The sequence below is a fragment of the Aquarana catesbeiana genome, linkage group LG07, assembly GCF_042186555.1.
Source record: "Aquarana catesbeiana isolate 2022-GZ linkage group LG07, ASM4218655v1, whole genome shotgun sequence".
NCBI classification, from domain to species: Eukaryota; Metazoa; Chordata; class Amphibia; order Anura; family Ranidae; genus Aquarana; species Aquarana catesbeiana.
In genome coordinates, this window is record NC_133330.1 from 119,077,550 (window position 1) to 119,104,283 (window position 26,734).

At 45.1% G+C, this 26,734-nt stretch overlaps 1 long non-coding RNA gene across 1 annotated transcript in view; it reads right to left on the minus strand.

Annotated features, from left to right (window-relative positions):
- Window positions 1–20,040, minus strand: part of LOC141102465 (uncharacterized) — a 40,780-nt gene extending 20,740 nt beyond the window's left edge. The window contains exon 1 of the long non-coding RNA XR_012235117.1: window positions 19,971–20,040. This is a non-coding gene — a long non-coding RNA (uncharacterized lncRNA). The remainder of the gene's footprint in view (window positions 1–19,970) is intronic.
- Window positions 20,041–26,734: the final 6,694 nt, after the last annotated feature.

Below are 26,734 nucleotides of genomic sequence, written 5' to 3' on the forward strand. Positions count from 1 at the left end.
CTTATGCCGCGTACACACGAGCGGACTTTATGTCAGACTTTGCCCGGCGGACTTTTCGTCGGACTTTACGACGGACTTTCTGAATGAACGGACTTGCCTACACACAATCAACCAAAGTCCGTTGAATTCGTATGTGATGACGTACGACTGGACTAAAACAAGGAAGTTCATAGCCAGTAGCCAATAGCTGCCCTAGCGTGGCTTTTTGTCCGTCAAACTAGCATACAGACGAGCGGACTTTTCGACCGGACTTGAGTCCGTCGGATAGATTTGAAACATGTTTCAAATCTAAGTCCGTCCAACTTTTGAGAAAACAAAGTCCGCTGGAGCCCACACACGATCGAATTGTCCGACTAAATCCTGTCCGGCAGACATAGGGATGGAGACAGCTCTGAGGGGAGACCCAAACGCAGTCAGGGGAACAGCACACGTAAAACTCCCACTAAAACACCTACCTCAACTCCACAAACATCTGACAGCACCTCTGTTTCAACTCATTCTGGGTCCAATATAAAAGAAAGAGTTCCCGCTACTAATGTCAGAATCCCTAGCCTATTTCAGCCAAAAAACTTGAGTTTCCCTCTGGCCCCTCCAATGTAGAAGATACTATATCACAATCAATACCTCAATACAATATTATTAATCTTTCTTCTTACCCCCTTAAGCAGATGAAATTTCCGTACTTTCTAGGGGACTTATGTTTTTCCCTAACCGTAAGATTGATAAGTTTGAAACAATAAAAGATTTACATTTATTTACACAAAAGCTCCAATTACAGAGCATGTTCGACAAAGCCGATGTAGATTCAACTACTTTTCAAACTCTTAAAGAATGTCAAGCTTTAGCTCATTTAAATGCACTCCTAGAAGAGAGTGACACCCGAGACCTCATTGATGTCATCGATTTGGAATCTTTCCTAAATCAATCCATCAACTCTACAGTGACTGGGCAGACAACCTCGAAATTGAAGAAAAAATCTGATCTTTATCCCCCCCAGCTCTAATCATGGCATAGCTACTTTTCTAAAATTAATTACTCAGGATATAAAAAGTATGAGTATAACCTCAAGCTTACCTGATATTCTAACAACCAATGAAAAAATAGCCCTTAATGAGCTATCAAATAACCCGAATTTGGTTATTCAACGTTCAGATAAGGGTGGAAATATTGTATTGATGAACAATGATAAGTACATATCAATGTGCATGAAAATACTTAACAATGCTGACGGGTATAGACCCATTAAATTTGAAACAATCACTCTGTTTAACAAAGGAGTTTTGCATCCTCGTTGACAGAGCACTCAACAACAATATAATTTCCAACCAATTATGGAAGTTTATTCATACTTCATTTCCGGTCACATTTTACTCCCTCCCCAAGATCCATAAAAACAAAATGGATCCTCCAGGCAGACCCATTGTGTCGGGTAATGGATCCATCACTGAGAACCTTTTGAAAGTAGTGGACGAACCTCTTAGACCATTAGTGTCTTCTTTAACTTCATATCTCAGAGACACGATCCACCTACTTCAAATCATCGATGGAGTCCAGGTGACTGATCACACTATCCTGAGAAACACTCTACAGTTCCATACCGCACAACAAGGGCTTAACCTGCATTCAAAAAATTCTATCTCAAACTACCCCTTTAGAAAAATTGTTTAATGAGTTTATACTGTTGGCACTAGACTTTATACTTCGACATAATGTTTTCAGTTTCCAAGGACAATACTTCCTCCAGGTGCCCCTGGCTACGCCAATCTGTACCTGGGGGAATGGGAAAGAACCCTATTTGATGACGAGGATCTCTCTATGTACCTGCCCAACATTACTATGTGGCGCAGGTACATCGATGACATCTTCGTCCTATGGGAGGGACCGATTGATTTAGTCCATACTTTTTTAACCACCTTGAATTGTAATGAATTCAACTTAAATTTTACAATGATTTATGATCATACATCTATAACATTTATAGATGTTGAGATATTCAAGGACTCCAGTAACTCATTAGCCTGTAAACTCCATCACAAACCCACATCAGGGAATACTATCCTACATTCCGATAGTTTTCACCTGAGACCACTAATCAATTCTATTCCTTTCAGCCAATTTCTTAGGGTCAAACGAAATTGCTCCAATAATGATGATTTTCTTCGAGAAGCCAGAGCCCTTAAAAATCATCTTTTAGATACAGGCTATAGCCACAGATGTCTAAAAAGAGCCTTTAACAAAGCAAACAATCGCGATAGACGAGATCTGTTATAATCACAGAATAAATCTACTCCCAGCACAAACCCTTATACTAGGATAATCACTACCTTTTCAAATGAACATACTGAGCTAAGACATATTCTGACCAAGTATTGGCACATTTTAACCAACGATCCACCAGTGGGCCCCTTTGTTTCCCCAAACCCTTTAGTTACCTTTAGATGCAGCACGTCAGTTGGCGACCGTCTAGTCAAAAGCAAATTTAAGGGACCTACTCGCGGAGACCCTTGCAATACTCTCGGCACCTTTCCCTGTGGCTCTTGTGGCTACTGCCGGTAAATTAACACAGACAAAAACCCACGCCTCCCTAATGGATGGATTTTTTCCCCCAAACATTACGCCAACTGCCAGTCCACATTTGTAGTGTATCCACTACAATGCGAATGTGGCTGTTACTATGTGGGTAAAACCATCCAAAAATTGTGCAAGCGCCTATATCGTCACATAGCAGCCATGAAAACAATAAACCCAGACTTTCCTTGGGGTCACCATGTAGCTTTAGTCCATAGTGAACATTTTCCGAAGGTATCAGTTTTAGTATTGGACCATCTACACCAAACTCCCAGAGGAGGGGACCTTAACAAATTACTCCTCCAACGAGAAATGAGGTGGATTTTGAATTTGAATGCCACCTCACCTCCAGGCCTGAACGAAATATTAAGTTTCAAACCTTTTTTACGGGGTTTCACATCAGGGGGCTATGAAGGGGATTTATAATTAATTATATATACTCCATATCTGTATTAACTTCCTCCAATTTGTTGCCACATAGATGGGTTGCAGCTAGGTATGTTCTATATTATCTTTAATACCTATTAGTTTGTTGCTATACAGATGTTTTGGAGTCATGTAACCTTCACATTTTTATCAGTGATTGTATGTGTTCTACCCTATATTGTTTGTGTATTTACAATGTTGAAATTATTATTGGCTTTACCTCCGACATCTATATTGTATAACCTATGGCTTGTACTTATTACATCAATGCATTGTGATGGATATATAATCAGTGTATGTTCCTTGTTTTTTAACTTCTAGCTCCACCCCTATTTTCAATCTCCTATACCAGGTCATATATACTTTTTTGTATCTCCACCAGTTAATATCCATCATTTGATAATTCGTCGGATGACTGTCCGGTACCTCACTGATGTCCCCCGGCATGGGTAGGCCCCACACCTTTTGGTTTGGGGCCTTACTAAGGGCTCCTTGTGGTCCGATTCGACCCGTCGTTTGCGCTTGCGTGATACGACTGCTCTTCGGGCCAGCTTTGAGTGTGCCCTCCTCTCCCATGCTGGCGGCGCTCCGACTTCTGACGTCATCACGCCTTTTGGCGCCTTTTGGTATCTCCTTGCTGACACTTCAGTCAGCTGCTGGAGATATGCCGCCGAGCTCGGTCTGCCCTCCCCACATATCACTATAATATGTGGTATTCCCCGCCCCTTGCAGGCGGGGTTTTCCTCGTTAAGCTGGTAATTCAATCCCCAGGTGGCAACATTTCTGTGTTGCACACCTAGACCACACATCTAAGAACAGGAGATCTCACTGCAGATTCAACCATTGAGTAAGTACTTGGCTTTGCTGCCTGACTTCGTCCCTCCTTTTTTGCACCTTTATTGTTTACTTAATCTTCACAATTAACTATTTATATGGACACCCAAATGGTTCAATCTGTAAATACAGTTTCCAGCTGCACTGTATATTTCACTGCATCGGTTCCTGTCAGTTCTTATACAGTGTCTTTATTCAAGTTTTTTACCCTCCTCCTTTTGGTATATTTTATCCCATCATCCTATTACCCTTATATGCCCCTCTTTTAAGCAACTTATATATATATGTAAATTCATTATATATTTGTTTGCAATTTCTTGCATTTAATTATCGCTCTACTGAGCATGTGACCATACACATACAAAATCTTAAAATCCCCCCTTTCATGACCTTACATATTGTCAGCTTTATTGTACACATCGATTTTATACTTATACTATACTGCATATTTACATTTAGGGACCTGCACCTCTCTCCTTTTTTGCTGTTCCTTTTTGGCCTGACATATCCGACGTGTCCCTAATGCGATGTTGAATTCTACTTAGACATACTGGAGGAATTTCAGATAATGTCTAATTTGTAGCTCTAAATATATGAGCCCACATATCGTTCTACTTTTTAAAAGACAACTTTGACTGGTATTATGGAGATTGGAACTCGGAGTGTCATTTGATAAACCATCAAAATTTCATCTATCTAGGATACGTTTACGGTTTTATGAATTAGTAAGTCTTTCTACTATTATCACCTGTTTCCCCTTTCTTTTTTCCCAAGCTCCTATCCCCACAATTCATACTCTATTGCATATATGTATGTGTTTTTGTAATAATGATTGGTATGTTTTATTTACACATTTTTCTATATCATACAATATATCCTCACAGGAAACCCCTGAAGAAGGAATTGTACTAATAATAATAATCCGAGAATAATTGTACTAATAAGTAATAATCCGAAACATGTTAGGTTTCTACCATATCATGTTTATATGTGTTTCTTTACCCTAGAGCTCTTGTTAACATGATATAGGAATTATTTGTATGAGCTGTTCATTGTCTTTTAACTATCTATTCCTTGTAGTTTTTGAATTAAAAATATTTTTACTACTTTTGGGTACCCGTGTTATACCAATTATATACCCACTACTCCCCCTATAAACCCCCCCCCCCCACCCATACAATCCCTGGGTAATTTTTTCCTTTCATTCCATCCTCCTCATCCTCTGTCACCCAGGCTCAGAGTAGTTTTCCTTCCTATGCAGATGCCAAAGTGGCCTATTCCACCGGCTCCTTGTCCACAGTCACTCCTTCCGTAGCCCCACCATCATGCACGGAGGAGTCCCCCGAACTATTCGACCACAGTGTCGGGTACATGCTGCTGGAGGATGCGCAGCGATTTATAGGCTCCGATGCTGGTTCCCAGGTTGAGGAAGGGAGTAACGTGAGCCTAGAGAGAGGGGGTGCCCAAGAAGGACAAGAAACTGGCAGTCATGTTCCCCCAGCTGCGGCATAGTGCCAAGTTTGCTCCAGTGATGAGGAGGGAGGGGATGATGAGGTCACTGACTCTACTTGGGTGCCTGATAGAATAGAGGAGGAGGAGGAGGAGGCACAACTCCAATGAGGCAGGATGTCCTCTAGGGGCAGCTTAAGGGCAGCCACCCTACTGCATCACACCACAGAGCTCCGCAGGTGCAGGGCACTGCTGACTCCCTGCTGGTTTTGAAAAGTTCCTTGGTGTGGGCCTTTTTGGACACGTGTGCAGCAGATTGCTCCGTTGCTGTTTGCAACCTATGTCTGAAGCGGATCAAGCGTGGCCACAACAGCAACCACTTGGGCACCACATGCTTGACCAGACATATGACGACCTACCATGCATTCTTTTTCCCATATACTATATTTGAGATTTAATACCTCTCAGATATGATTTGGGTTAAATGAGAGTTCTTTGACCATGAGTGAAAGCTTAAGCACAATAACAACATTTATTGGTGAGTAGTTGAAAGTCTATCTAATCTATCTATAGTCTACACCAAGGAAGAAAATATTAGGTTAAAATAAAAGAATTACATGAAGGAATACATAGTATATTCCTGAAAACATTCATCTACAAACATATTTAGTTACAAGTAAAATGAAGACCTTTCCCATAATTACCCTTTGCACCAATGTTCCATTCTGATGGTTGCTCTCCCAAAAAAGTGTGTGTTTCCCTCCCATCTAGTCAGTGTATATCATTACATGCTGATGCCTCATTGGTTGGCATAGCGTGGCTCTGATTGGTGAGCTTCCCTATTCCTGGTTAAGGACTGGCTACATCTCCAATCCCTATACTTTGCATAAGTCAGCCCCTTTAATGCAAATCCTTGTTACTATTCTGAGCAGGAGCTTAACTTGAATTTTCCTGCGAAGTTAAGTATTGATTACGGGTTGGCCTCCCTTCATTGCATATCCCAGCATGGGATCCTTTGAAGTGAGTATGTGTAAAACAATGAGGTTTGGATCCCATTGTTTGTATACACAAGCCTAGGCACCGACTTGTCCAGTCTACCAGAGATTTCTGTGAAGATAATATGCTCCGCCCTACATAGATAAAAGCTAAATTAAATATATTCATAATTCCAATATTTTACAGCTATTAATGTAGATTTCACATAAACTCATAAGGCAACAAGTCCGTTGGCAACAGCACTTGAAAGACCCACATCAAAGAAAAAGACAGACTTCTCCTTGCTCCTCATCTGGGATCTCCAACCCTACTATACCTCCAGTCCTCTCAAAAACCTGCACTGAGAGGAATGAAGGTATAGAAATAGGTGTCCCAAGTACTTGCAGCCAATCTGCTAGCAGTACACCACCATGTGATTTTAGCAGGCAAATTTCCCTACCCCAGTTGCTAAATCGTAAAAAGAAATTCAGTCCCAGCTATCCACATGCTCAGCGTCTGAATGCTAGCTTGGCCAAATTGCTAGCACTGTAACTACTGCCTTTTCAGCTGGTAGACTCTGCCCCCTTTCGTGAATTTGTGGAATGTGCTATACCTCAGTTGCAGGTTACAAAATGCCATTTCTTTTTACGGAAGGCAATTCCAGCTCTCTACCGGCATGTGGAAGGCAATGTTTTTGTCTTGTTGGACAGGGCAGTCAGCAGTAAGGTGTATATTACCGCAGACTCATGGTCTAGCAGGCATGGGCAGGGATGTTACCTTTCCTTCACGGCGCACTGGGTAACTCTGCTGGCAGCTGGGAAAGATGCAGGACAGGGTTCAGTATTGTTGGAGCTTGTTCTGCCACCACGTCTCCAAAATGCTAGCAGTGATTCTGCCACAGCTCTCTCCTCCACCTCCTACTCTACTTCTTCCTCTATGGCCTTTTCTGCAGATTTGTTCTCTGAACCAGTGGTGCTCTGTAAGCGTTCAATGGGCTACGCAAGCACTCAGGCAAAAAGATGCCATGCAGTGCATGAGTTACATAGTAACATAGTAGGTGAGGTGGAAAAAAGACACAAGTCCATCAAGTCCAACCTATGTGTGTGATTATATGTCAGTATTACATTGTATATATGTTGGGGTCGTTCAGGTGCTTATCTAATAGTTTCTTGAAAATATTGATGCCCCCCCTGCTGAGACCTCCATCTGTGGAAGAGAATTCCACATTCTTGCCGCTCTTACAGTAAAGAACCATCTACGTAGTTTAAGGTTAAACCACTGCTTAGGGGACAGGAGCCACACTGGGGCAGAGATTCTGTCAGATTTGCAGGGGCAGGCTCAGAGGTTGACGCCATGCCAGCTTCAGCCAAGAATGATTGTATGTGACAATGGCACCAACCTTCTCTCCGCCCTCCGACAGGGACGCTTGACCCATGTTCCATGTTCAGCAAACATCCTGAATTTGGTGAAAAATAAACAAAAAGAAACTGCTGCGCCAACTCAATCTTGTCAAGCTGCCAACACTACCAATTAGACTAATTGTGTATATGGATAGAAAAAAGAAAAGTGTAGCGCTATATTAATAAGTGTGAACATTAATGTAATTCACCCTTATATGGACTTGTAGTCAATGCTGCAAGTCAAGCATAAAAAAGGCCTTATGACAGCACCTTTCTTACCAGAAGCGGTGGACTCACAGGTCGTTGGCGGTGAGTCATATAGGCTTTCACCGTTTATACGGTAGGGTTAAAGCTGCTTTAACCCTACCGTATAAACGGTGAAAGCCTATATGACTCACCGCCAATGGCCTGTTAGTCCACCGCTTCTGGTAAGGGCATTTTATTTTACTTTCCCCCTTACTGGACATAAGAAGAATCACTCTGGATGTGAATATATATTGCTGTGTGATCCACATTTATGCTTTATGACCATCTCTACACTTAGATGAACTGTCCAAATATCCCAGAGACTTGCTTTGTATCTCATTTTAAGTTTAATTGTACACGTGTCTTTGGTTTTATGGGATTGTTTTGACACAACCACACAGTCCAGAGGAAGTTTTATTATTATTTTATTTTTGTTGTTCTCTTTACACTTTGTTCATAGGTGCTGTCATAAGGCCTTTTTTATGCTTGACTTGCAGCATTGACTACAAGTCCATATATGGGTGAATTACATTAATGTTCACACTTATTAATATAGCGCTACACTTTTCTTTTTTCTATCCTGAATTTGGTGGTGCAGCGGTTCTTGAGCAGGTACCCAGGCTTACAAGATCTCCTGAGGCAGGCCAGAAAAGTCTGTGGTAATTTCAAATGGTCATACTATGCCAGTGCTCGGCTGGCTGACATTGAAAGGGAATACAACCTGCCCACCAACCGCCTCATTTGTGACATGTCCACCAGGTGGAACTCAACGTTGGCAATGCTGCAGCGGCTGCACCAGAGGGCCATCAATGAGTACCTGTGTGAGTATGGCACCAGGACAGGGTCAGGGTAGCTTGGCTTCTTTTCGCCATGCCAGTGGCTACTGATCAAGGATGCATGCACTGTCCTGTCACCATTTGATGAAGCCATGAGGATGGTGAGCAGCGGGAGGAGGTTGTTACAGATTATGTGATCCTTAGTGACCCAAAGGACTCAGAATCGAATGCCTCTGCAAACTTTCACAGGCTTTGCAGAATCAGGGAGGCCATGCAGCAAAAGGACCCTAGGATTCGTGGTATTAAAGAGAGGGATCATTACTGGTTGGCAACCCTTCTTGATCCACGTTACAAGGGTAAGGTTGCAGAACTCATCCTGCCTTCACAGAGGGAGCAGAGGATGAAACATTTTCAGGAGGCCTTGAAGAAAGGTTTGTAAAATGCAATTCCAGACCCTGTGAGGTTACAATTTCCTGGTGCTTGACAACATGTTGCTCAGGCTTCGTTCAGTCAGAGGAAGAGCAGTGAAGAAGGTGGCTGGCTGACCGATGCCTTTAGACAATTTCAGTCCTCAGTGCCAAGGTCTGATCGGTTCAAGCAACCATCGCCAGCGTCTGTATTACATGGTGCAGGAATATCTGGGGGCAAGAGCAGACTTAGAGTCCTTTCCAACAGAGCATCCACTGGGTTACTGGGTCTTGAGGATGGACCACTGGCCAGAACTAGCTCCATATGCAATTCAGCTACTGGCCTGTCCTGCATCCAGCGTTCTTTCTGAATGCACATTCAGTGCTGCTGGAGGGTTTGTAAGGGATCATAGAGTGCGCCTGTCCACAGACTCCGTTGATAGGCTCACATTCATAAAAATCAATCAGTCTTGGATCAGCAGCAGCTATCAAGCACCTGATGCTGATGTAACTGATTCATTTTTCGATGGATGTGGGATCCCTTGAAGACTGCCTTTGCTGAGTGACTATCCTTTTCCTCCTCAATCTTGATGATGCTAGCTTCCAACAATATTTTTGGTTTAGGGCACCACCACCACTGCCTAAGCCCCAATTTTTCTGTCCCTATTTAACAGGGGCATGTAATTACAATTTTTGATCTAATATTTCACAACTGGGCCCGTTCCTGCGCCCAACAAGAGTATCTGTGAGGGGTTACAGTGTTGTGGCACCACCACCATCAAAGGCCCAATTTTTCTGCCCCTGTCCCAGCAGCAAAAAAAAAGGACAAGCGTGCCCCACAGCCACCTGCAGAAGATGCACATGTCCATGACCAGCACTGTGGACTGTAGACACAGAGCCTGCTTGTCCTCTTTTAGTGGCCTGTGAGCGTCTACCTCTCCTTGGCGGCCTTCCGGACATGATGGGGATTTTGTTTTGGAAAAGTAGTAGCAACTGCACAAGGGGTGCATGGTACTGTGTACACCAACAGAAGTCTAATAGCAACTATGGGTGCACTGTTTGTATTGTGTACTGTGTACACCACCAGAAAAGTAGTAGCAACTACACTATGGGTGCATGGTACTGTGTACACCAACAGAAGTGTAATTACAACTATGGGTGTACTGTATTGTGTACACCACAAGAAAAGTAGTAGCAACTGAACTAGGGGTTCATGGTACTGTGTACACCAACAGAAGTCTAATACAACTACAGTATGGGTGCACTGTTTGTACTGTGTACACTGCCAGAAAAGTAGTAGCTAATGTACTAGGGGTGCACGGTACTGTGTACTGTGTACACCACCTGAAGTATATTAGAAAAAGTACACCAGGAATGGCCTGCAGTCAGATATGGCTAAACTGTATGCAGTGGATATATATATATCCACTGCAGCTAACTGAATAACCTGCCTGCCTGAAGAATATTAGAAACAGTACACCAGGAACCAACTGTAGTCAGATACAGCTAAACTGGATGCAGTGGATATATATATCTATATATATATATATATATATAGATATATATATATATCTATATATATATATCTATATATATATATATAAAGATATATATATATAGATATATATATATATATATATATATATATATATATATATACACACACACACACACACACACAAGACTGTCTGTGTCTATATATATATATATATATATATATCTCCGTCCCCCTGAGCCATTATTGGCCAAAGGCACCCTGCCTTTGGTCAATTATGGCTCTCTTAGCTGAGGGTGCTGGGCATGCACCATGACCGGCAGGTCATGCTTTGGCCAATCATCATACAGCAATGCACTGCGCTCCCGCATTATGGGCCATTACGCGCCACTCAAATTTGGCACGAACGGGCCATAATGTTCGGTTTTCGACGAACGGGCGGACAGCCAATGTTTGAGTCGAACTCATGCCCCGAACAGAAAGTTCATCCCTAAACCATAACATACAGCGGTATACGATGTACTAATGATATAAACACACACACCTTAGGTTGAACTGGATGGACTGGTGTCTTTTTTCAACCTCTGTAGCTATGTAACTATGTAAGGGTGAATATGAGTGGAATCTGAAGGTGCCGATTATCAAATGGCAATTTAGGCAGACTTATTCACTAGCAGAATCCACTTGTGGGGAGGTATTTATTAAAAACTGGAAAAAGCTAAAATGAAGTTGCTGCCCTTGATGTTACATTGTTTACATTCTGGGGAAATTAAACAAGGAATGTCATCATTAAGAACAACACGTCCACTTGTATTCTCATATTTTTTGCCACTTTTTTAAAAATGGTTCTAAAGCTACAGGTAAAACATTTCTTACCTTAATGCATTCCCTGCATTAATGTAAAAAAATTTTTTACAACTTTGCTCCTTCATCTCCCTAAATACTAACCCGAGTCCCAGTGGCGCCCAGTCCATAGGGGGCGCATGGGCGCTGCCCCCCCCCCCCCTTTCAGGCAGTCACAAAAAAAAATCAATTTTAATACTGGTCCTTTAAGAAAAAAAAATACAAAAAAAGGTCCTTAAGTGCACTGTGTGCGGACGCCGGACACAGTGCACTTATGGGAAGCGCCACGTCTATGCAATCACGAGATGCAGGCATGGCGCTGCATTTGCGGACGTTTAGCCTGCCTTGCGGCGCTTTCTGAAGCACCGAGTAGCCGGGCGGTTTGAATGACATCTCAGTTTGATGTCACTTCCTGTTTTCTTTCTCCTATTGCGCCTGGAAGAGAGGAAACAGTAAGTATCAAGAAGACACCGCTGGAGAGGACAACAGCAAGGTAAGTAGTACACTACCGCTGTGCTCCCGCGGAGAACGGGGGGCTGCACAGGCTGCATTGGGGGACACAGGCAAGGCTGCATTGGGAGACACAGGCAAGGCTGCATTGGGGGACACAGGAAAGGCTGCATTTCGGGACACAGGCAAAGGCTGCATTTCGGGACACAGGCAAAGGCTGCATTTCAGGACACAGGCAAGGCTGCATTGGGGGACACAGGCAATGCTGCATTGGGGGACACAGGCAAGGCTGCATTGGGGGGACACAGGCAAGGCTGCATTGGGGGGACACAGGCAAGGCTGCATTGGGGGACACAGGCAAGGCTGCATTTCTGGACACAGGCAAAGGCTGCATTTCGGGACACAGGCAAGGCTGCATTGGGGCACACAGGCAATGCTGCAATGGGGGACACAGGCAAGGCTGCATTGAGGGACACAGGCAAGGCTGCATTGGGGGACACAGGCGAGGCTGCATTTGGGGGACACAGGCAAGGCTTCATTGGGGGATACAGGCAATGCTGCATTGGGGGACACAGGCAAGGCTGCATTGGGGGACACAGGCAAGGCTACATTTGGGGGACACAGGCAAGGCTGCATTGGGGACGCAGGCAATGCTGCATTTGGGGGACACAGGCAATGCTGCATTTAGGGGACACAGGCTGCATTTGGGGGACACAGGCTGCATTTGGTGAGACACAGGCTGCATTTTGGCAAGACACAGGCTGCATTTGATGGACACAGGCTGCATTTGGTGGGACACAGGCTGCATTTGGTGGGACACAGGCTGCATTTGGTTGAGACACAGGCTGCATTTGGTGGGACACAGGCTGCATTTGGTGGGACACAGACTGAATTTGGGGGACACAGGCTGGCTGTATTTGGTGGGACACAGGCTGCATTTGGTAGCATACAGGCTGCATTTAATGTGACACAGGCAAGGCTGCATTTGGTGGGACACAGGCAAGGCTGCATTTGATGTGACACAGGCAAGGCTGCATTGGGGACACAGACAATGCTGCATTTGGGGGACACAGGCAAGGCTGCATTTGGTGGACACAGGCAAGGCTGCATTTGGTAGACACAGGCAAGGCTGCATTTGGTGGACACAGGCTGCATTTGGTGGACACAGGCTGCATTGGGGGACACAGGCAAGGTTGCATTTGGGGGACACAGGCAAGGCTGCATTTGGTGAGACACAAGCTGCATTTGGTGAGACACAGGCTGCATTTGGTGGACACAGGCTGCATTGGGGGACACAGGCAAGGCTGCATTGGGGGGACACAGGCAAGGCTGCATTGGGGGGACACAGGCAAGGCTGCATTGGGGGACACAGGCAAGGCTGCATTTCTGGACACAGGCAAAGGCTGCATTTCGGGACACAGGCAAGGCTGCATTGGGGGATACAGGCAATGCTGCAATGGGGGACACAGGCAAGGCTGCATTGAGGGACACAGGCAAGGCTGCATTGGGGGACACAGGCGAGGCTGCATTTGGGGGACACAGGCAAGGCTTCATTGGGGGATACAGGCAATGCTGCATTGGGGGACACAGGCAAGGCTGCATTGGGGGACACAGGCAAGGCTACATTTGGGGGACACAGGCAAGGCTGCATTGGGGACGCAGGCAATGCTGCATTTGGGGGACACAGGCAATGCTGCATTTAGGGGACACAGGCTGCATTTGGGGGACACAGGCTGCATTTGGTGAGACACAGGCTGCATTTTGGCAAGACACAGGCTGCATTTGATGGACACAGGCTGCATTTGGTGGGACACAGGCTGCATTTGGTGGGACACAGGCTGCATTTGGTTGAGACACAGGCTGCATTTGGTGGACACAGGCTGCATTTGGTGGGACACAGACTGAATTTGGGGGACACAGGCTGGCTGTATTTGGTGGGACACAGGCTGCATTTGGTAGCATACAGGCTGCATTTAATGTGACACAGGCAAGGCTGCATTTGGTGGGACACAGGCAAGGCTGCATTTGATGTGACACAGGCAAGGCTGCATTGGGGACACAGAAAATGCTGCATTTGGGGGACACAGGCAAGGCTGCATTTGGTGGACACAGGCAAGGCTGCATTTGGTAGACACAGGCAAGGCTGCATTTGGTGGACACAGGCTGCATTTGGTGGACACAGGCTGCATTGGGGGACACAGGCAAGGTTGCATTTGGGGGACACAGGCAAGGCTGCATTTGGTGAGACACAAGCTGCATTTGGTGAGACACAGGCTGCATTTGGTGGACACAGGCTGCATTGGGGGACACAGGCAAGGCTGCATTTGGGGGACACAGGCAAGGCTGCATTTAGGGGACACAGGCAAGGCAGCATTGGGGACGCAGGCAATGCTGCATTTGGGGGACACAGGCAATGCTGCATTTGGGGGACACAGGCTGCATTTGGGGGATACAGGCTGCATTTGGTGAGACACAGGCTGCATTTTGGCGAGACACAGGCTGCATTTGGTGGACACAGGCTGCATTTGGTGGGACACAGGCTGCATTTGGTGGGACACAGGCTGCATTTGGTTGAGACACAGGCTGCATTTGGTTGAGACACAGGCTGCATTTGGTTGAGACACAGGCTGCATTTGGTGGACACAGGCTGCATTTGGTGGGACACAGGCTGCATTTGGTGGGGCACAGGCTGCATTTGTTGGGACACAGGCTTCATTTGGTGGAGCACAGGCTGCATTTTGTGGGGCACAGGCTGCATTTGGTGGGACACAGACTGAATTTGGGGGACACAGGCTGGGTGTATTTGGTGGGACACAGGCTGCGTTTGGTAGCACACAGGCTGCATTTAATGTGACACAGGCAAGGCTGCATTTGGTGGGACACAGGCAAGGCTGCATTTGATGTGACACAGGCAAGGCTGCACTGGGGACACAGACAATGCTGCATTTGGGGGACACAGGCAAGGCTGCATTTGGTGGACACAGGCAAGGCTGCATTTGGTGGGACACAGGCAAGGCTGCATTTGATGTGACACAGGCAAGGCTGCATTGGGGGGACACAGGCAATGCTGCATTTGGGGGACACAGGCAAGGCTGCATTTCTTGACACAGACAAGGCTTCATTTGGGAGACACAGGCAAGGCTGCATTTGGGGGACACAGGCAAGGCTGCATTGGGGATACAGGCAAGGCTGCATTGGGGACACAGGCAAGGCTGCATTTGATGTGACACAGGCAAGGCTGCATTTGATGTGACACAGGCAAGGCTGCATTGGGGGACACAGGCAATACTGCATTTGGGGGACACAGGCAAGGCTGCATTTGGTGGACACAGGCAAGGCTGCATTTGGTGGACACAGGCAAGGCTACATTTGGTGGACACAGGCAAAGCTGCATTGGGGATGCAGGCAATGATGCATTTGGGGGACACAGGCAATGCTGCATTTGGGGGACACAGGCTGCATTTGGGGGACACAGGCTGCATTTGGTGAGACACAGGCTGTATTTGGTGAGACACAGGCTGCATTTGGTGGAACACAGGCTGCATTTGGTTGAGACACAGGCTACATTTGGTGGACACAGGCTGCATTTGGTGGGACACAGGCTGCATTTGTTGGGGCACAGGCTGCATTTGGTGGGACACAGGCTTCATTTGGTGGGGCACAGGCTGCATTTGGTTGGGCACAGGTTGCATTTGGTGGGACACAGACTGCATTTGGGGGACACAGGCTGGCTGGATTTGGTGGGACACAGGCTGCGTTTGGTGGCACACAGGCTGTATTTGGTGGGACACAGGCTGCATTTGGTGGGACACATGCTGGCTGTATTTAGTGGGACACAGGCTGCATTTGGTGGGACACGGGCTGCATTTGGTGGGACACAGGCTGCATTTGGTGGACACAGGCTGCATTTGGTGTGACACAGGCTGCATTTTGTGTGACATAGGCTGCATTTTCTGGGACACAGGCTGCATGTAAGGACAGACTCTGCTGGGGACACCTGATGGCATCTGGTGGCAGGCGACGTGGCTAGTGACACGCTCAGGGCTCCCACTGATTCTGCATTATGGTGAGTTGAATGATTTCTTTTTATATTACAATGTAATAATAGAAATAATGCGCTTCAATTATCCTGACACTATGGTGACGGGATGATTGAAGTGCTAACACCAGGTGTTTGGAATATCTTTATCTGCTGATTGTTAAACTTTCTAGAATACACATATTTCTGTTGTTGTGTAGGATCTGGGACACAGGCAAGGCTGCATTTGATGTGACACAGGAAAGGATGCATTGGGGGACGCAGGCAAAGCTGCATTTGGGGGACACGGGCAAGGCTGCATTTGGGGGACACGGGCAAGGCTGCATTTGGGGGACACAGGCAAGGCTACATTTGGTGGACACAGCAAGGCTGCATTTGGTGGACACAGGCAAGGCTGCATGTGATGTTACACAGGCAAGGCTGCATTTGGTGGACACAGGCAAGGCTGCATTTGATGTGACACAGGCAAGGCTGAATTGGGGGATGCAGGCAAGGCTGCATTTGGTGTGACACAGGCTGCATTTTGTGTGACACAGGCTGCATTTTATGGGACACAGGCTGCATGTATGGACAGACTCTGCTGGGGACACCTGATGGCATCTGGTGGCAGGCGACGTGGCTAGTGACACGCTCAGGGCTCCCACTGATTCTGCATTATGGTGAGTTGAATGATTTCTTTTTATATTACAATGTAATAATAGAAATAATGCGCTTCAATTATCCTGACACTATGGTGACGGGATGATTGAAGTGCTAACACCAGGTGTTTGGAATATCTTTATCTGCTGATTGTTAAACTTTCTAGAATACACATATTTCTGTTGTTGTGTAGGATCTGGGACACAGGCAAGGCTGCATTTGATGTGACACAGGCAAGGCTGCATTGGGGGACGCAAGCAAGGCTGCATTTGGGGGACACGGGCAAGGCTGCATTTGGGGGACACGGGCAAGGCTGCATTTGGGGGACACAGGCAAGGCTACATTTGGTGGACACAGCAAGGCTGCATTTGGTGGACACAGGCAAGGCTGCATGTGATGTGACACAGGCAAGGCTGCATTTGGTGGACACAGGCAAGGCTGCATTTGATGTGACACAGGCAAGGCTGAATTGGGGGATGCAGGCAAGGCTGCATTTGGGGGACACAGGCAAGGCTGCATTTGGGGGATGCAGACAAGGCTGCATTTGGGGGACACAGACAATGCTGCATTTGGGGGACACAGGCAAGGCTGCATTTGGGGGACACAGGTTGAATTTGGGGGACACAGGCTGCATTTGGTGAGACACAGGCTGCATTTGGTGGACACAGGCTGCATTGGGGGACACAGGCAAGGCTGCATTGGGGGACACAGGCAAGGCTGCATTTGATGTGACACAGGCAAGGCTGCATTTGATGTGACACAGGCAAGGCTGCATTTGATGTGACACAGGCAAGGCTGCATTTGGGGGACACAGGCAAGGCTGCATTTGGTGGACACAGGCAAGGCTGCATTTGGTGGACACAGGCAAGGCTACATTTGGTGGACACGGGCAAGGCTGCATTGGGGACACAGGCAATGATGCATTTGGGGGACACAGGCAAGGCTGCATTTGGGGGACACAGGCTGCATTTGGGACACACAGGCTGTGTCCCCCAGTAGGCTGTATTTGGTGGGGCAAAGGCTGCATTTGGTGGGACACAGGCTGCATTTGGTGGACACAGGCTGCATTTGGTGTGACACAGGCTGCATTTTGTGTGACACAGGCTGCATTTTATGGGACACAGGCTGCATGTAAGGACAGACTCTGCTGGGGACACCTGATGGCATCTGGTGGCAGGCGACGTGGCTAGTGACACTCTCAGGGCTCCCACTGATTCTGCATTATGGTGAGTTGAATGATTTCATTTTATATTACAATGTAATAATAGAAATAATGCGCTTCAATTATCCTGACACTATGGTGCCGGGATGATTGAAGTGCTAACACCAGGTGTTTGGAATATGTTTATCTGCTGATTGTTAAACTTTCTAGAATACACATATTTCTGTTGTTGTGTAGGATCTGGGCCTGCTGTCCCTCCATCCCTCTCTCCCTCAAGCCCTCATTCATCTCAGATGCTAACCACACCATCTTAGAGCCACGCCCACTATTTTGCTGAAACCACACCCATTTTCACCAGGTGTGAGGGGTCAAAAAGGAAGGGCGGGGTCTGGCGCCCCCCTATCCTAAAGTTTCACCAGCCGCCACTGCCAAGTCCTCAATTGATCCAGTGCTATGAATGGCTGCATTTGTTCTCTCCCCTCTTCCTCTACTCACAGGGACTGAGGCAGCAGCAGAAATTATTGGCTCCTGTTGCTGTCAATCAAATCCTTTTGGAAGGGGGCGGTACCAAGCTGCTATTTGTATGTTAATAGATGCACACAGCCCGGCTTAGGATCAAGCCCACTCATCTGCCCTCACAGCAAGTGGACTGCTATGGCGCAGACAGAGAAGAGGAGGAGCCAAGAGTACTGGCGGGGGACCCCAAAAAAGGAGGATCAGGGTTGCCTGAGTAGATAAGTATATCATGTTTATTATTTTAACCCCTTCCCAACCAGCCTAAAATATGTAGAAGAATACATATCGGCCTAAACTGATGAAGACATTTTTTTTTTAATTTGGAGATATATATATTCTTATAGCAAAAAGTACAAAATTTTGTGTTTTTTTCAAAATAGACGCTCTTTTTTTGTTTATAGCGCAAAAAATCAAAACCGCAGAGCTGATCAAATAAAACCAAAAGAAAGCTCTATTTGTGGGAAAAAAGGACATCAATTTTGTTTGGGTACAACATCGCACAACTGTGCAATTGTCAGTTAAAGCAATCCTTCCTGGGCTGAAGTGGTTAACCTAAAAACATGTTTAACTTCAGAAACACTTTAAATAAGGAGCCCCCTTTATTGTGCTTACATAGCTTTATTGATTCAAATTGCACAGTTGTCTAGAGTTATCCTTTAAACTGCTGATGCTGGGAGTTCAGAATATTTGTGTTGTTAATACCTGAAATTCATTTTCATCTTTTCTTACTCAGGTGTCTTACTTCAAGTTATCCATCATGGTAGTGTCATCCATTCTGTAACGAAAAGAATCTACCTACTTGTCTTCCAGATGATATACAAGTGTTACTTTTATCTTATTATAAAGCCTTGTTATGAAGCCTTGTCAGACTTCCTGTAGAAGAGCTACTGTAGATAATGATCATCATTTCATTTAATTATGTTTTGAAAACACAACACAATAGTAATTTATTCTGCTTTTAGATCAATTAAGAAAATATCAAACTTTGTTTTAACTGAAAGGAAAAAAAAGAAGAAGATTGCGAGAAACCTTAAAAGCTTGTATTTGATTGTGCAAAGTGTAAATTTAACCTCACTAACAAAACACCAGTTGTCTGTCAAAGCTAAAATTAGAACAGCAAATGGACGCTGCATTCTAGGAGTCACAAGAGAGATGTTTAATGAAATTGCTCCTTCATTTTAGACATGCCATTTAAAGTTGTATTTTAAACAAAGGTTTTGAAAGGTTTGTTTATGTTTAGTATCAGGGGAGGGGAAAGAGGAGAAGGTTAGCTGAAAGTTAAATACCATTTGAAAACCAGGATGATCTAAGCCCTTTATTGAAGAACCATTGACTAATGGATCAGAGAGTTTACAGACTAGGCATACAGAAGCCATCTTCCTAAAAGGTTTAAAACTCTGAAGTGAGGATAAATCATTCATTCAAACACTTCCACAGGCACATCAGTTTAAAATGTGCTTGACTGAAAATGGGAGTAATAGTTAACAATGTTTCATCGACACTTTAAAGCAAACACACACACAAATACATTTGTTCAGTCTCTTTATACATGCCATTATTTTCAAAGTGCAAGCTATTTACCTCCTGTAATCATACTTAAAATGACCATATCACCAACCTAAAAAAAATCATTTAATAGTAGAGAAAAATTAAGTATTTTTTAAATGCTTACCTGCAGCCTTTTTTTTTCTTTCCATTAACTATTTTTTATTCACTTGCTCGCAAAAATAGGAACGTTTACTTACCTGTAAAATCCTTTTCTTGGAGTACATTACAGGACACAGAATGTTTGCCTTAGACCATGTGTTATGCAGCTATTATCAGATGATACAGATACAGTTACAAACAAAGCTGTAAGGACAGCCCTAGCTTAACCCCTCTCACTCCCAGCAAGTCTGACTTTTAAAAGGGGAATAACCTGTATAGGAATGAGCCAAACACCCCCTGGTTCGGTTTGCATCAGAACATTTGAACGGACCGAAAGTTTGCGCAAACTTTCAAACCCCGTTAAAGTCTATGGGACTCAAACGTGAGAAATAAAAAGTGCGAATTTTAAAGGCCAATATGCAAGTTATTGTCCTAAAAAGGGTTTGGGGACTTGGGTCCTGCCCCAGGGGACATGTATCAATGCAAAAAAAAAGTTTTAAAAACGTCCGTTTTTTCGGGAGCAGTGATTTTAATGATGCTTAAAGTGAATAAATAAAAGTGAAATATTCCTTTAAATATCGGGCCTGGGGGTTTCTATAGTATGCCTGTAAAGTGGCGCGTGTTTCCCGTGTTTAGAACAGTTCCTGCTCAAAATGACATTTCTAAAGGAAAAAAAGTAATTTAAAACTGCTTGCGGCTTTAACGTCATGTCTGGTCCCGGCAATATTGATGAAAATCATTTAGAAACCCCACCCAGCCCATTACCAGCCCCTTTGGGTCTTGTATGGATATTAAGGGGAACCCCGCACCCAGATAAAAAAAAGGAAAGGCATTGGGCCCCCAGGCCTTATATACTTTCAACAGCAGTATACAGGCAGTGCAAACAAGACAGGGACTGTAGGTTTGTTCTTAAGTAGAATCTGTTTGTAATTTTGAACTGGTACATTCTTTACGTGTAGCTCCAGCCAAAAAATCTATTTTTAAGCTTTTTGGAAAACATAGGGAAGGCTTATCACCCCTGTAACATTTGTTTGGCTGTCTGTGCACCTGTTCAGAAGATTTCACCTCACCTTCTTTCCCAATGACAATTGGATTTTGAAAATTTGGGGGTTTTAGTGAAACAAGGAACTCTTACAGGAGAGAATTTCCCTTCCTAGGGGTAGATTTCCTCTCACTTCCTGTTGTCTCCTTCCATTTGCAAGTAGGAGTCGTTTGTAAGTTGGATGTTTGAAAGTAGGGGCCTGCCCTATATACTCTGCAGAAATTTGGGCCTTAGGTGTTGGTGTTGCCACAACACTGTAAGCCCTCACAGTTACTCTTGGTGGGCACAGGAACGGGCCCTGCTGTTAATATTAGATCAAGAATAATAATTACTTGCCCCTGTTGAACAGGGTCAGAAAAATTGGGCCTTTGGTGGTGGATGGTGTGGTGGTGTTGCCACAACACTGTAAGGCCTCACAGTTACTCTTGGTGGGCGCAGGAACGGGCCCTGCTGTGAAATAATAGATCAACAATTGTAATTACATGCCCCTGTTGAACAGGGTCAGAAAAATTGGGCCTAAGGCACTGGTGCTGGTGCCACAACACTGCAACCCCTCACAGATACTCTAGTTGGAGCGCAGGTATGAGCCCTGCTGCAAAGTATTGCATCAAAAATTGTAATTACATGCCCCTGTTAAACAGGGGCAGAAAAATTGGGCCTTGGGCACTGGTGCCACAACACTGCAACCCCTCACAGATACAACACTGTTGGAGTGCAGGAATGAGCCCTGCTGCAAAGTATTGCATCAAAAATTGTAAATACACGTCCCTGTTAAACAGGGGCAGAAAAATTGGGCCTTAGCCACTGGTGTCGGTGCCCAGAACCAAAAATGTTCTTACAAGCTATCAGCCCATGAACATTGAGGGGGAAGAGGATTGTCACTCAGCATAGCAGGATAGTCACTCAGCATCAGCATAGGCAGTCTTGAAGGGATCTCACAAAGCATCCAACAGCCTTGAATGTGCGTTCCGAAAGAACACTGGATGCAGGACAGGCCAGTAGCTCAGTTGCATACTGTGCAAGCTCTGGCCAGTGATCCATCCTCAAGACTTACGTGATTAATCATGGATGGCACAGTCATATAATGGCACCGATCCCCAGGAGAAAATGAAACTCACAGAGGGAAAAAGAATGGGGATTTTGAAGGTGCAAAAAATGATATCAGATGCATTCAATAAAAGATATTATTGTTTTATTTCTTGTCAAAAGGAACAAAACAAGATAAAATCAGTAAACACAGGCAGGTACAATGTTATTAGCAAGATATTAGATCGGGACAGCATACGGAACCCGACATATTTCACCCAGGGGAGCTGTCCTTGCAGGGGTACACGCCTTCTAAAGTAACGGACATACAAACACCGTACACATAGAAAAAATATATATAAGTATCAAGTAACAAAGAAAGTGAATGTAGACATATCACCACCAAAACATTACAAAATATATAGACAAAGAAATATGTACACATAAAATAAAATAGTGTATGCACCTGTATATCCAATCCCAGAGCACTGCTTCTATCCCGAATCTACCAAGGTGAGAGGGGCAGCAATCACACCTAAAGCCCACTTACGCAGTCAGGGCCGCAAACGGCTGGGGGTCACAGAGGGGACAAATGGACCAGCTAAACAACATATATTAAAAAAGAAAAAAAGGGGGAAAAGGGAGTCTATATGTAGGTAAGGATAGCATATATCCATTGGTGTATACTTATGATACATACATAAATGTGTAAATAGACATTAAGTTAAATGAATGTTCAATCTATGCAACAGTGTAACCACCAATTAATTAAATACAAAAAGAAAGAGGGAACTCACAGTATGAGCGTAGAAGGGATTTGAAACCGAGGGACTTGGTATAGCCACCTTACAACACAAGGAGCAAAGGGTAGGCTCGTGCTGGAAAAAATTGGGAAATAGTGGAATTAGGGATTGATTAGGGAATCCATTATTCAGATAGCAAGGAGTCAGTAGTACAGAGCAGTAATGTACTGCTCAGAAAGGAGGATCAAAGGGAGCAAGGGTAGTCACAAACAGGACGACCAGGCAGCCAGTGATAACTCAGTATAAACATAGATTTAAAGAGCATAACGGCATGGGTTACCTTAAGAGAATGGTGGCACAGCATGTCCCAAGGGGCTCCGGCAGTGAATGAACGCCGAAGCAGCTGCGTTTTTATCCCCCCATCTGGTCCAAAAGAGGGCCAGAAGCGGACGCTAAGCTGCATCACACCTGCGCACCTGTTACATCTCATCTCTCCGTCCGTTGCCGCTGGGTCCTAAGGACCGTGTGCACGGCGGGACGGAGCGGCTCCCCCCAGTGGTGACCAGGAGAAAAGGGGGGCATCTCCTCTGTATATACAGAGGGAAAAGGTGCAGAGTGCACCGGGGGGAACAGAAAGGCGGGCATCCTGTCAATAGGCAGGATCGCCCCCGGGCGTCCAAGTGACCACCATATGCCAAGGCTCAAGCTGGAGTGTGAACGAAGGTGCAAGGGCAAGGACAGGCACCAATCAAATGGGAGAAAAGGGGAAGTCGGTCCCAGAGTGTAAATGGGAGTTTAAGCAATGCCAAGGTTTTTGAAATATACAGGTGCATTTACATAACCAAACAATGAACATTACAGTGCAAGAACTTATTAACATAGTGTAGCCAATACAGTGCGAATCGTATTAAAATATGAATTATAATCATAGGTGATTATAATCTATTGTGTACCTATATAAAGAAAAAAATGTTTACTATTCTTCTCCCTTGCATATTTTTATTCTTATTTTTTGTTCATGTCTGTACTTCATATTTTAATACGATCCGCACTGTATTGGCTACACTATGTTAATAAGTTCTGTTAACACTCCAGCTTGAGCCTTGGCATATGGTGGTCACATAGACACCTGGGGGCGATCCTGCCTATTGACAGGACGCCCGCCTTTCTGTTCCGCCCGGCGCACTCTGCACCTTTTCCCTCTTTATATACAGAGGAGATGCCCCCCTTTTCTTCTGGTCACCACTGGGGGGAGCCGCTCCGTCCCGCCATGCACACGGTCCTTAGGACCCAGCGGCAACGGACGGAGCGATGAGATGTAACAGTGCGCAGGTGCGCTGCAGCTTAGCGTCCGGTTCCGGCCCTCTTTTGGACCAGATGGGGGGATAAAAACGCCGCTGCTTCGGCGTTCATTCGCTGCCGGAGCCCCTTGGGACATGCTGTGCCACCACTTAAGGTAACCCATGCAGTTATGCTCTTTAAATCTATGTTTATACTGAGTTATCACTGGCTGCCTGGTCGTCCTGTCTGTGCCTACCCTGGCTCCCTTTGATCCTCCTTTCTGAGCAGTACATTACTGCTCTGTACTACTGACTCCTTGCTATCTGAATAATGGATTCCCTAATCAATCCCTAATTCCACTATTTCCCAATTTTTTCCAGCACGAGCCTACCCTTTGCTCCTTGTGTTGTAAGGTGGCTATACCAAGTCCCTCGGTTTCAAATCCATCCTACGCTCATACTGTGAGTTCCCTCTCTCTTTTTGTATTTAATTAATTGGTGGTTACACTATTCGATAGATCGAACATTCATTTAACTTAATGTCTATTTACACATTTATGTATGTATTATAAGTATACACCAATGGATATATGCTATCCTTACCTACATATAGACTCCCTTTTCCCCCTTTTTTTCTTTTTTAATATATGCTGTTTAGCTGGTCCATTTGTCCCCTCTGTGACCCCCAGCCGTTTGCGGCCCTGACTGCGTAAGTGGGCTTTAGGTGTGATTGCTGCCCCTCTCACCTTGGTAGATTTGGGATAGAAGCAGTGCTCTGGGATTGGATATACAGGTACATACACTATTTTATTTTATGTGTACATATTTCTTTGTCTATATATTTTGTAATGTTTTGGTGGTGATATGTCTACATTCACTTTCTTTGTTACTTGATACTTATATATATTTTTTCTATGTGTACGGTGTTTGTATGTCTGTTACTTTAGAAGGCGTGTACCCCTACAAGGACAGCTCCCCTGAAGAAGCCCGACTCATGGGCGAAACATGTCGGGTTCCGTATGCTGTCCCGATCTAATATCTTGCTAATAACATTGTACCTGCCTGTGTTTACTGATTTTATCTTGTTTTGTTCCTTTTGACAAGAAATAAAACAATAATATCTTTTATTGAATGCATCTGATATCATTTTTTGCACCTTCAAAATCCCCATTCTTTTTCCCTCTGTGAGTTTCATCCTCAAGACCCAGTAACCCAGAGGATTTTCGATGGGAAAGGTGTCCAAGTCTGATCTTGCCGCTAGGAATTCCTGTACCATGTGAATCAGACGCTGGCGATGGTTGCTGGAACGGATCATACCTTGGGGCTGTGGACTAAAAAATTGTCTGGATGCATCGGTCAGATGGCCACCTTCTCCACCGCTCCTTCTGTGACTGACTGAAGCCTCAGCAACATGTTGTCCAGGAGGACCAGGAAATTGTAACCTCCCAGGCTCTGGAAACGCGTTGCACAAACCTTTCTGCAAGGCCTCCTGAAGATGTTTCATCCTCTGCTCCCTCTGCGATGGCATGATAAGGTCCGCAACCTTACCCTAGTAACGTGGATCAAGGAGGGTTGCCAGCCAGCAATGATCCCTCTCCTTGATACCACAAATACAAGGATCCTTCCGCAGGCTTTGCAGGATCAGGGAGGCCATGCAGCGTAGGTTTTCTGAGGCATTTGGTACAGAGTCCTCTGGGTCACTAAGGACAACGTGATCCACAGCCAATGAAAGTGGGGGGTTGGTGCTGTGCTAATCCACAGGAAGAACAATGTATTTTTATAGGTAGCAGTACAAAATAAATTGTAGTAGGTAGCACTCTAAAACAGGAAGTATAGTATAAACAATCCCAGGATGGATAGAGAACACTACAGGTGAGTAAGTAGGGGGTAATACTATGACATGATATAATCCATATATATTACAATAACAAAGTGCACAGTGCAAACATAAACCAAAAGGAATCATTCAAATTGTGCTAAATATGGACGTGCAAATATAAGAGAACCATGTAATAAAATCAAACGTGCAAACCTTTGCAATAGATAAGAATTCCTGTGCAAAATAAATATAAATGGTACAGTGCGGTGTGTGCTTATAAATAAAGCACATACACTGCAATACAATAGTGCCAACTGAAAAATAAATAAATGACAAAAAAAAAAAAAAAAAAAGTAAAATTGTTCCTTGGTGTGCAGGTACTGCAAAACAGTAGTGAGATAAAGTCTAATGGGAGTATTTCTTCTCAGAGTGGGTGAACGTTCCAATGTGCAAATAGCCAGGTGGGGTGTTTGAAAGGAGAATGAATGGTGACTCCTCTTCATGCAGAAAACACACACTAGTGAGCAGTGACCCCTTACCTTGCAGTAATGAGGTAACAGCATAAGGTTAGGTACTGGTAATAGCTGCCTCTTCTTCAGCACCAACCCCCCACTTTCCTTGCTGGGTTTGGCTTGACCCTCATTCAGTGCATGCAGCTCTTCCACCTGTCCCTTTCTACATGGTAGCGCAGGAATAACCTTTTTACTACTCTTATGATCCACAGCCACCTCCTCCCAGCCACGTACAAGTCCATGGGTTTCTTCGGACTGTAAATGATCCCTTGAAGACTGCTGCTGATGCTGAGTCCTAAGCCCCACCTCCATGCTGACACAATCCTCCTCCTCCTCCTCGTCCTCTTCCTGTGTGATCGGCGGGCACACAGGAACACTGTCTGGATAAAGGGGGCCTTGAGAGGTAAGAAAGTCCTCCTCTTCCTGCCTCTGTTCTGCCT